The 9467-nt window shown below is 34.6% G+C and overlaps 1 protein-coding gene across 2 annotated transcripts in view; it reads left to right on the top strand.

Moving 5' to 3' along the window:
• Positions 1-4632: 4632 nt before the first annotated feature.
• Positions 4633-9467, top strand: part of LOC125653733 (uncharacterized) — a 35492-nt gene continuing 30657 nt past the window's right edge. The window contains exons 1-2 of one of the 2 annotated variants that reach the window (XM_048883309.2): positions 4633-5101; positions 5427-5473. The gene's annotated coding sequence lies outside the window, so the exon portion shown is untranslated. The remainder of the gene's footprint in view (positions 5102-5426; positions 5474-9467) is intronic. The other variant, XM_048883315.2, reaches the window with a different exon arrangement.

The raw sequence follows: 9467 nt of genomic DNA, 5'->3' as shown, positions 1-9467 counted from the left end.
AGAGTTCCGTGCGCTCCTCGCACTACACCTCTGTCAACGGCTTTTTACAAAAATCTTGTAAAAGTTTCTTTGATCAAACATTTATGTTTTGGACTAAATATTTAGTCATATTATGATATGTTTTTGGTGCAATTAAATTGATGCTTACTGTAAATTGTTTAAAATCGCCGTTTTCTGATCATAAATTTGGAACTACTTCGTAATATGCGTATGAATGTAGGATATACACGTGGTGGAGATTTGAATGTAAACATGGAATCAAAAGTAAGAAAGGCTGTAAAAATACGAGAGAACTTGTAAAATAAGAGACAAACAGCTAAACGGTAAATATGCACTTATAAAGTGTCAGTTGGCTATGAAAAGAGCCTGATGTATCACCTGTTGCCTGAACTTTTAAAGGGAAAGGAAACCGAGAATGATTGTTTACATCATGTTATTGTATTGTCACGTGATTCCAAGCGTTGACAGAGGTGTATGTGAAGCTTGCGTAATGCGCCCTCTGGTGAGAGAATGGTATTATACGTAAAACAATGCTAAAAGTGTATGTCACAAAGTAATGTAAGGAATTTAGAGATACGAGAAGATTGGCCTACTTAAAATTAACCGCAGTTTGAATTCAATCATAATTTACTCATATTAGCGAATTCTTTTGGTAAATTTTAGAAATAGAATTAAATACTAGAGCAAAGCTCGTTGCAAAGCAACGAGAGGTCTTCCGTCGGAGCTGTGTGACATAAAAACCTTGAACTTGACCATATGTCCTTGGGTCAGGTCCTAATGCAGCCTCAATTAACATGAAAATCTGTTGTAAGTATGAAATCTAAATGTTTCTTCATTACAGCATATGGTCAGGACAGGGTTTGTATTTTCAAAAAAGTGAACTTGACAATATGAGCATGGGTCAAGGCCAGGACACTTTCTTTGATCATATGGAAACTTTTCTTTCAGTATTAATTAAAATTTGCCATTAGTTAGATCTATTAAGACTCTAATCAATTTTTAATTTTTAGACCTTTAGAAATGGTGCAAATGACCTTACATCAAGATTATTTATGTTATTGTCATTAATAATCTTTATGTGAAGATTGAGCTTACGGTGTATTTTTAAAAGTTGCGGTCTGGGCACATTTGCACGGATAGGCGGACTTGGTGATATCTTAAACTTTGTTTGCTGGAACTATAATTAGTGTTCGGTAATATTGCTATCTGTTCTTCCGGCTCGAAGAGACAGTCTCTTTTGTTAGATTGTCAGATATTAATGGGAAGGTTTTATGAAAAGTAGTGTTTTATGATGTGGATATCATAAAAACATTGCTTTTCACCAAGGTGCAATGGGCAATAACGGTGACGGTTTTCCATTGAAATGCAACCTGTTTTTGGACCGATAAAATGCTGAAAATTGTAAATGATGTTGTTTTTCATCCTTGGATATATGTAACATCATCCCCCCTCCCCCGACAAAAATGGTTATCCTGCTTTCCCAAAGCATCCACAGATACAGAACAGGGAACAGTGGTCAGAAAGAGGACTAATATTGGTTTGTTTCAGACCATACTTCGATGCGTCGAGTCAAAGCACCTTATCCTGCTTGGTTGTTTTTTTTTTCTTTGAGTTCACCCTCGTGATTTTATGATTTATTTCAGATTTTTTGCGTCTTTACTGATCTTTGAAAATGTCGATATCTTTGGGTTTCTACGCTGCGGTTAGGGGCTTAAGTCTCGAAGCCCGCGTAGCAGTTTGTAGGCAGAAAGATAGGGGGTTAAAGTCAAAAATCCTATTTCGGGGGGGTGGGGGGTGGGGTGGGATGGGGTAGGTTCCAACTTTTCTGTACACCAAAAAATTTGTTCTTTACATAACATTAGCGCATTTCACTACAAAAGTGGGGGGGGGGGGGGGGGGGGGGCAACAGGCCTTCCAATGACCATTTTCATAGTAAATTAACAGTAAAACGTTAGGTTTCCTGCCCCCCCCCCCCCCCCCGGGTTTTACGTGCCTGGAAAGGGCATGACCGTAAATTAACGATCTGTATTGTATACTGTCAAGCATATGTTGGCAAAAATATTGGAGGGTGGGAACTGGAACTTCCTGTCCTTCCACCAATCATTTGAAAAATCCGATTTTATTAAAAACATAATTTTCTGTAAATCGTTGTGTTTGCAAATTACATTAAAACGGTAATGTTTTTGTGTGTACATGTATTGCCGCTGATCGCTGGTACACATGCGATGGCTCCGAACTCGGGCAATCGAGCCATGGGTTACGTAATTGTAAACAAGAACAAACCCCGGTGTGTATGTAAAATGCTTGCAGTTAATGACTGAATGAAATGAGACTGATTCGATGTGGATTTCTGATGATTTTCTATACATGTTTAGAGTTGGTATAATCATGATAAGAACCCGTGATTTAAAAAATAAAGTTTATAAATTATTTGTTATGCTTACAAAAAGGATCCATTTTTTTTAACTTTGTAGAGAATGCAGAAAGCTTGTGTATCAACTGGCTAAAGTAGAGTTAAATCACAGATTGCTTGTCCACATGTGATGAATCTCCAAAATTAAACACAATAAGACGCTTGAGATATATATATATATATTTGGGGCGCTCTTGCCTTTTTCATTTCACTTATAAAAACCGCATCTACTTGCACGCATGATTGTATTTAGATGAAATGAAATGAACCGACAAATAAATCCTTCTGTATGCAGACAATTATAAGTTAATAAAACTTAAAACTACTTCATTTTATTTAGTACGATTTTTTCTGACAATTAGAAACGTCACATACCCTTACCGTAAACTTATTGTGAGGAAAATGACAACCCGATAAATAATCAGGAAAATTGTGTAGGTTTTTTTAAATGTATGTATAACTTGACACAAATATTATGAGGTCCATTGATCACTAACTCGAAATGTTTGCGGTAGCATCTTTACAATTACTTTATAATTGAAATAAAACATAATATAATTGTTAATTAAGTATGATATAATGTAAAAGGATTCAAAATGATTTCAAACATAATTTTCCAGTAATTTATGCGCTTATTTATGCGATGGACGAAAGCCGAGTTAGCTTCGATGTTTTTGATTTGATTATGCAAGCTTGTCACTCTGGCCACCTGCGAGCGAGGCGAGAGTTGGGTTACATAACTGTATAAACAACGCTGACCGTGAAGAATGTAAACAGCTTGCAGTTATTGACCATGATTTATTCTACGTTTGAACGTTTTATTTTTATGTATATTACTTATTTTAATTCTAATATGAAACAAATAAAAGATAATTTATCTCTCTCCTTTTGTTGTTGTTGAAGGTTTGTTTATGTTAAAACGAAAGAAAAAGAGAAATGTATCACTAAATAATTTGTATTTGAACCACAGAGCATGTTAAAAACCTTATTTAAAATGAATATTAGTATCTATTGTAGTCAGGTATGTTATTTTTAGCAAGTTTATTTCAGTTATACGCATGAAGAGTTCTCGCTCACTTGCCAAATGAAAATGGCTACTTGTTTACGGGTATAGCTTTTTACTCTAATATAACACAAGATTCGAACAAAATAACAATTTCATGAGATAAATAAGATGTTAAAAAACAACTTTTCCATCGGAAGCCATATCGAATTCTTTGCCGTTTTTGAGCTATAAAGCGAAAACTTTTAGGGGCCGTAGATCCCTAATTTAAGGGGCCAGCCCCTTTTTACTGGTGTCAAATAAAAGCTCTTGAAATTCTACACAACTTTTATTCTACATGTCTTAACAAAATATTTTTAGTTTAAAAGATACAAAGGAAATTATGTGCAAATTTTCGCTCTTTCAGGCGTCCTGATTTTTGACCCCTCTCTATCGCCATTTTAAATGGCGAAATCAAAAAACAAAATATGATGTGCACAACTACAATGCTTCTACTTTACCAATTCAGTGTTTTCTCTGCTCCAATTATTATAGTCTCGGAGCCTTTATCTGGAAACCAAAGCCCCTAAAATTTCACTAAAAGGGAAATAACTCGCAAGTGGAAGAGAATATCCAAAATGTTTAAAAGTATTTTGAAAGTCTTTCGTAAAATGTATTAAAGCTGAAAATTTGAGCAAAATCGGTTGAGGAATGAGCGAGATATGAAGCTTCAAAGTTAGCGTCTAGGGAAAAAAAAAAGAATAATAAGAATAATCTTAACCAGCACAATAAGTAGAAGGTCTTCCGTTGCTACGGAAGACCTTAATTATTATCTACAGTGTAATACTACTCGTAGAAGGAATTTTTTTTTTTTAAATATATATACACCATCTATTTTTTTTTATTATCATTATTTTCCACAGATTGTTATTGGCCTCAATTGGTTCAGTGGATAGACCTTCTGATTTCCATGCGAAAGGTCTAAGGTTGGAATCCCATTTTAATTTGAAAAATCTCTTTCACATTTTGTTAAAACTTAAACGCTCCATAACAACAGAGGGGTATTAGAGAGAATTTGTACTGTACATTAAAAAAAACCAATTCAACAGAACATTACTTAATCACTGAAGCTCTGCATTTCCTTATAAATAATGGAATGCTTATCAGTAGCATGACACAGCAGGTGTAATAATGATACAATAACAAAGCCTTGGTGATTGGAATCAGAGAGTTGTACGTGTCTCCGTGTATGTCTCTGATGGAGTCAATCACAGAGGGAAACATGCGTCTGGATTTAGAGGGTGTACAATTTCAGGAAACGTTAGCTAAGAGATCCGTGGCAGAGGTTGGTGCTGGGAAATCAAAAAGGACTCGTGTATTTGACTATTACAGCATTTCTACTCTGTACCAGTAAGTTTGTTGTTATATTTATCGTAGTAGCCCACAATGCTTTGCGAATTTACGACCTTGTGATTCGTTTTTATACGGGTGTTATCTGTTCAGTGCTGGGATAAGAAAATGGCCTCTTTCTGGAGACCGGAGTTGTGATTTTCAACACTGAGGTTTGTGAGCGGTCTTCAAGACAATCTACACGTGAATCTTTAATGTGTGAACATACCATTGGATCGTACGTGAAGGACTCGCAACTGCAAGGGGAGACACGAGATTATTGATCACAGTTATTGGTGAATGTGAGTGGTGCCACGGTTAGTATCCCTGGGTACTTGTCTTTGACCCTGGGATTTATTATGATAATTATTGGGCTGGGGGGGGGGGGGGGGGGTAATCTTCATTCTTCTATAATTACAAAACTAATTCCGGTAAATTAATGGTTGAAACATGGATATCGAATTAAGTTGAGGTAGCATGCACAATGAAAATATGATACAAAGAAATTTTAGGTGAGTGTTACATGATTTAACTTGACTGATTTAAAAATTAACAAATATTACTAATTTAATGAAAAGAATGTAGAAATGAGATTAGCGTATCGCCTCTTGATAAACAAATCCATGATTCTTACCAACACAGGTTAGGAACTTACAATCCCAGGACGCCCATCTCAACATCAATCTCAGGTAAGATGGAATGGCGCAATTGGTTTATTATTTTTTAATTCCTAAACCCATACAGTTTGTGAATTCAAAATATTTACATACAATTGATTATACATGTAATTATGTAAGCAAAAGTAACATGGTATATCTGCTTAAATGTTTGTTATATAGCATGATAATTAATAATAATGCGTGAGTGATTGAAGACCCCCCAACCCCCACCACCACCCCCACCCCATCCTGAATACGTTCGGTCAGTTCCATATCTGCGTAACAGACACCTAAACAAATACACGACTGTTCTGTTTTATCAGGTTAGATATCCCCCTCGATCGATACAAACTAAAGGTGAATATCCAGGGGGTTATCGCGGTCGCAACCATTCACCCTTTGGTTAAAAGGGCATAATCATGTTATTCGCTCCGAGTGGCGAATTATTTTGACATGCTTGGTTTAAACGGTTAACTATTTACTTTTTATAATCATGCTATTTATTCCATTTATAAAAGCAAAAATCATTCATTCACATTTACGGAATAAATGCTATATCTAAGTACGTAGAGTACATGCTAATTCGCTCCGCGGAGCGATTAACATAATGATGCCGTTGAAAGGAATATTTTTAAAAACAATTACATTTTATTTTCTGATTTTGCCCCACCCCCTGTTTTGTCGGAAAATGAAGAACTTGGATCCGCCCATAAAATGTCACCTATCCTGAAGAAAGCGTGTCACGAACTGTAGTCACCATGTATAATTCCATTTAATGCAATGGGTTTCATAACTTTACATAATCATATCATTGAGGGACTGTTAGCGTAATTCAAGGAGTCTGGAATATGAATCAACAAGTCTACGTAGCAGCTTCGTCTGTTCACATGTTAAGGTAGCTATTGATAGCTAGCCCCAAAAAAACCGCTCATTGAATTTTTTTCAATTTTATTTATTATAACATTTTAACTTTATCCTAAAACATATTAAAAAATCAACAAAAGTAATCAGGTTAATTTTCGAGGAAAGCGAGATTGAAATCCCCTCTTTTGCAGCCCCAAAAGGCAAAAAATGCCAAAATTGAGCAAATTAACACAGAAGCCAATAAAATTTTTATTGACACCAGAAATATTGTTTGTCATATATAGTTATGTAAATTAAACACAAACAGACAAAAAATCAACATTGATTATTCAAAATGCATCTAAGAAAAACATTGGGATGATTCGACTTGGCAATTGGCCAAATTTACCCTAAATATGGCGTTTCTCAAATACTATCAGGCATACATTTTCTGACAACAACAAAATTCTGCTCATAAAATTTCTGATCTTATTTCATTTTTAGAGTAAGTCAAGTAGTATCTAAAATATTGAATTAAAAAAAATATACCAAATGAGGTTTAATCTGAAACTATGTCAGATTTTGTAACCCTACCCCCTCCCTTCTAGAAATGAATTTTAAGAGATACAGTCAGCAGAGATAAACTATTGACCTTAAATGATTAAGCATTCCCAAATTACCACATTGAGCATTCAAACTCACAATACTAGAAGTTTCTATGAGCCATTTAAGAATGATATATAGTGTGTGCTATTGCAGTTGACCTTTTTGCACTCACAATGATTGCCTAAATATTTAGTTATTTTTTATACAATTTCTTGTAATAACTGGACCAAATCTATTACCTATACATATTTTTTATAGAAATTTATATCACTATACAGTATAATACACCAAATCTGTTTAAATAACCATTTCATATTTTAATAAATAATTAATATCAATAGAAAGAGACCCATGGGCTGCCCATGGATCACTACATGTAAATCCATCTGAGTCATCTTGCCCTCACAGATAGGTGTGTCTTTCATAAGTTTAAGATTTTTAATTGTCGTTTCACAATGAACAAAAAACTCACTATTGGATAACTGAGAATGCATGTACATGTATATTGCATTAACTAATTGTAGTTTTCCCCAGGTGAAGGTCTATGTTCACTGTATGTATAAGGTGGGGGGGGGGGGGGGTTAATTAGTTCCATTATGAAACTTTTCTAAAAATTTGATGTACATTAATGTATCAATGATGTATGTTTCTGATTGAAGTTATAAAATTGATATTCTATCATGTGCACATTTTTTTACTAATATATCTAAGAAAGAATAATCAACATTGAAATTTCCTTTACATCCATGCAATATTATTGTCTTTCAAAAAGCATGTACATGTAATACACGAGTACATGTACTTGTTTTCCCTCAAATTCACAATTTAGTTTAAAGTATGCTGTACAACATCCACTGCTCTGAACTCATATAAATGAATTAATGTTTTTCATCCAAGTCCCAAATTTTGCAGTAGTTCTTTAATCTTCGGAACTTGATCAAACATTTTTAAATTTGTGGAGTTGTGGGGGTCCAGGGGATATGTCATCATCACTGGAAATGGAGTACCTGTTCAAAATATAGATAAATATATTTAAATATAGCAAAAAAGATGAATATCGGATATACTCAGAATTGTCTTTACAAATGTTTATCAAAAGAAAATATAGTACCTCTCTTGCCGTTATACTTGTTGACTCGAAATCCACATCAACCTGCACTGGTCCTATCTAACTTCCCTTGGTCCTCAGACTGATGCCTAGAAAAAAGATCATCATAATTGATATTTGCACAGTTAGGTCTATATTATACCATTGAGTAATTAGATTGCGTCAGACAATGTGAATTTTAAAATTGTGTCGCAACACATATTCAGTGAAAATTTTTATACTGATGTTTCAAAATTATAAATTGCAATATGAGATGACATGTATATATGTTTTCATAAACTGCCATAGACTTATCATATCTGTTTTATTTACAAAATGTGGGTCAAGAGAAGGGCATACATGTAGTATACATATCTTACTTATACATACAGTGCACACATTTGCCTATGAGAGGGCATATGCAGACTTGTGATTAATTTACATTATTTTTAAAAAGGTTTTGCTAACCTACATGTTTGTGTGAAACACGAAACCTCAGGTTTGATATATTTCTTAGGTCACTGAAATTTCAAAGGAATAGTACATGTATATGTATACATACTATAGTCTAGGGAATTATAATTCAACACATGCCCCCCCCCCCCCCCCCCCCCCCCCCCCCACTTTCTATCCGGTTCCCTCATACCCCAAGATAGTAGGTTTATACAGATATTTGTTTTTCATTACTTTTATACATGTAGTTCAAGGTATGTTATTTTCGTAACGGTTATTTTCATAACGAAAGTTGTGAGAGCCCATGTTTACAAATGTGGTATACATTTACATGGCATCCGTTCGTTTACAATCACATGCACAGGTGGGAGTTATATTTTAAGCACACATGGAATACATGTATACATACAAAATAATACATCTACTGTATGTCGTGTGTTTAAACTTACAGATGTTATTATAAATCGGGTTGTGAAATAGCAGAGGAAATGTGAGTTGAACTTTTGAATACAAATTTGTGGCATTTTTTCACTCACCAAACGAAACTATAATTTCGTTGTCCAAGTTGAATGCATCCACCAACTTCCTCTTCTTGCAAGAAACTTTGTTTAGCCTCTCAATGACTGTATAAACAGTATTTAATCTCGCAGCATGCTGCACTCGGACATTTTAAAGATGTATCAACCAACAACTTTGTTTACGTAGCGCATCTTTGTACATCGATTGGTGGTTGGTTTAACATTTCGATTAGCAAAAAGTTTCACACAGATGAAACATTTGATCTACCATTATTACAGATATTGACGTATACTTATATGGTATGTGCATATTTTCTCTAGGCGAGTCAGTCACAGCAACAAAACACTTTCGGAACCCCTTTTTGTTTTTCGATTTTTCTATGACGGAGTAAGGAATTCCGGAAAATTAATTCACGTGAAAATACACAATTTTTACTGATCACGTGGTTGCTATCCGTCGCTACCTTAAGTAATCCAGGTGAGGATAAATTCTCGAGAGGGACGTTAAACGTTATAC

This window comes from Ostrea edulis, chromosome 7, assembly GCF_947568905.1.
Source record: "Ostrea edulis chromosome 7, xbOstEdul1.1, whole genome shotgun sequence".
Classification (NCBI taxonomy): Eukaryota; Metazoa; Mollusca; class Bivalvia; order Ostreida; family Ostreidae; genus Ostrea; species Ostrea edulis.
The sequence above is the reverse complement of the archived record's forward strand: the minus strand, read 5'-3'. Positions and strand labels throughout refer to the sequence as shown.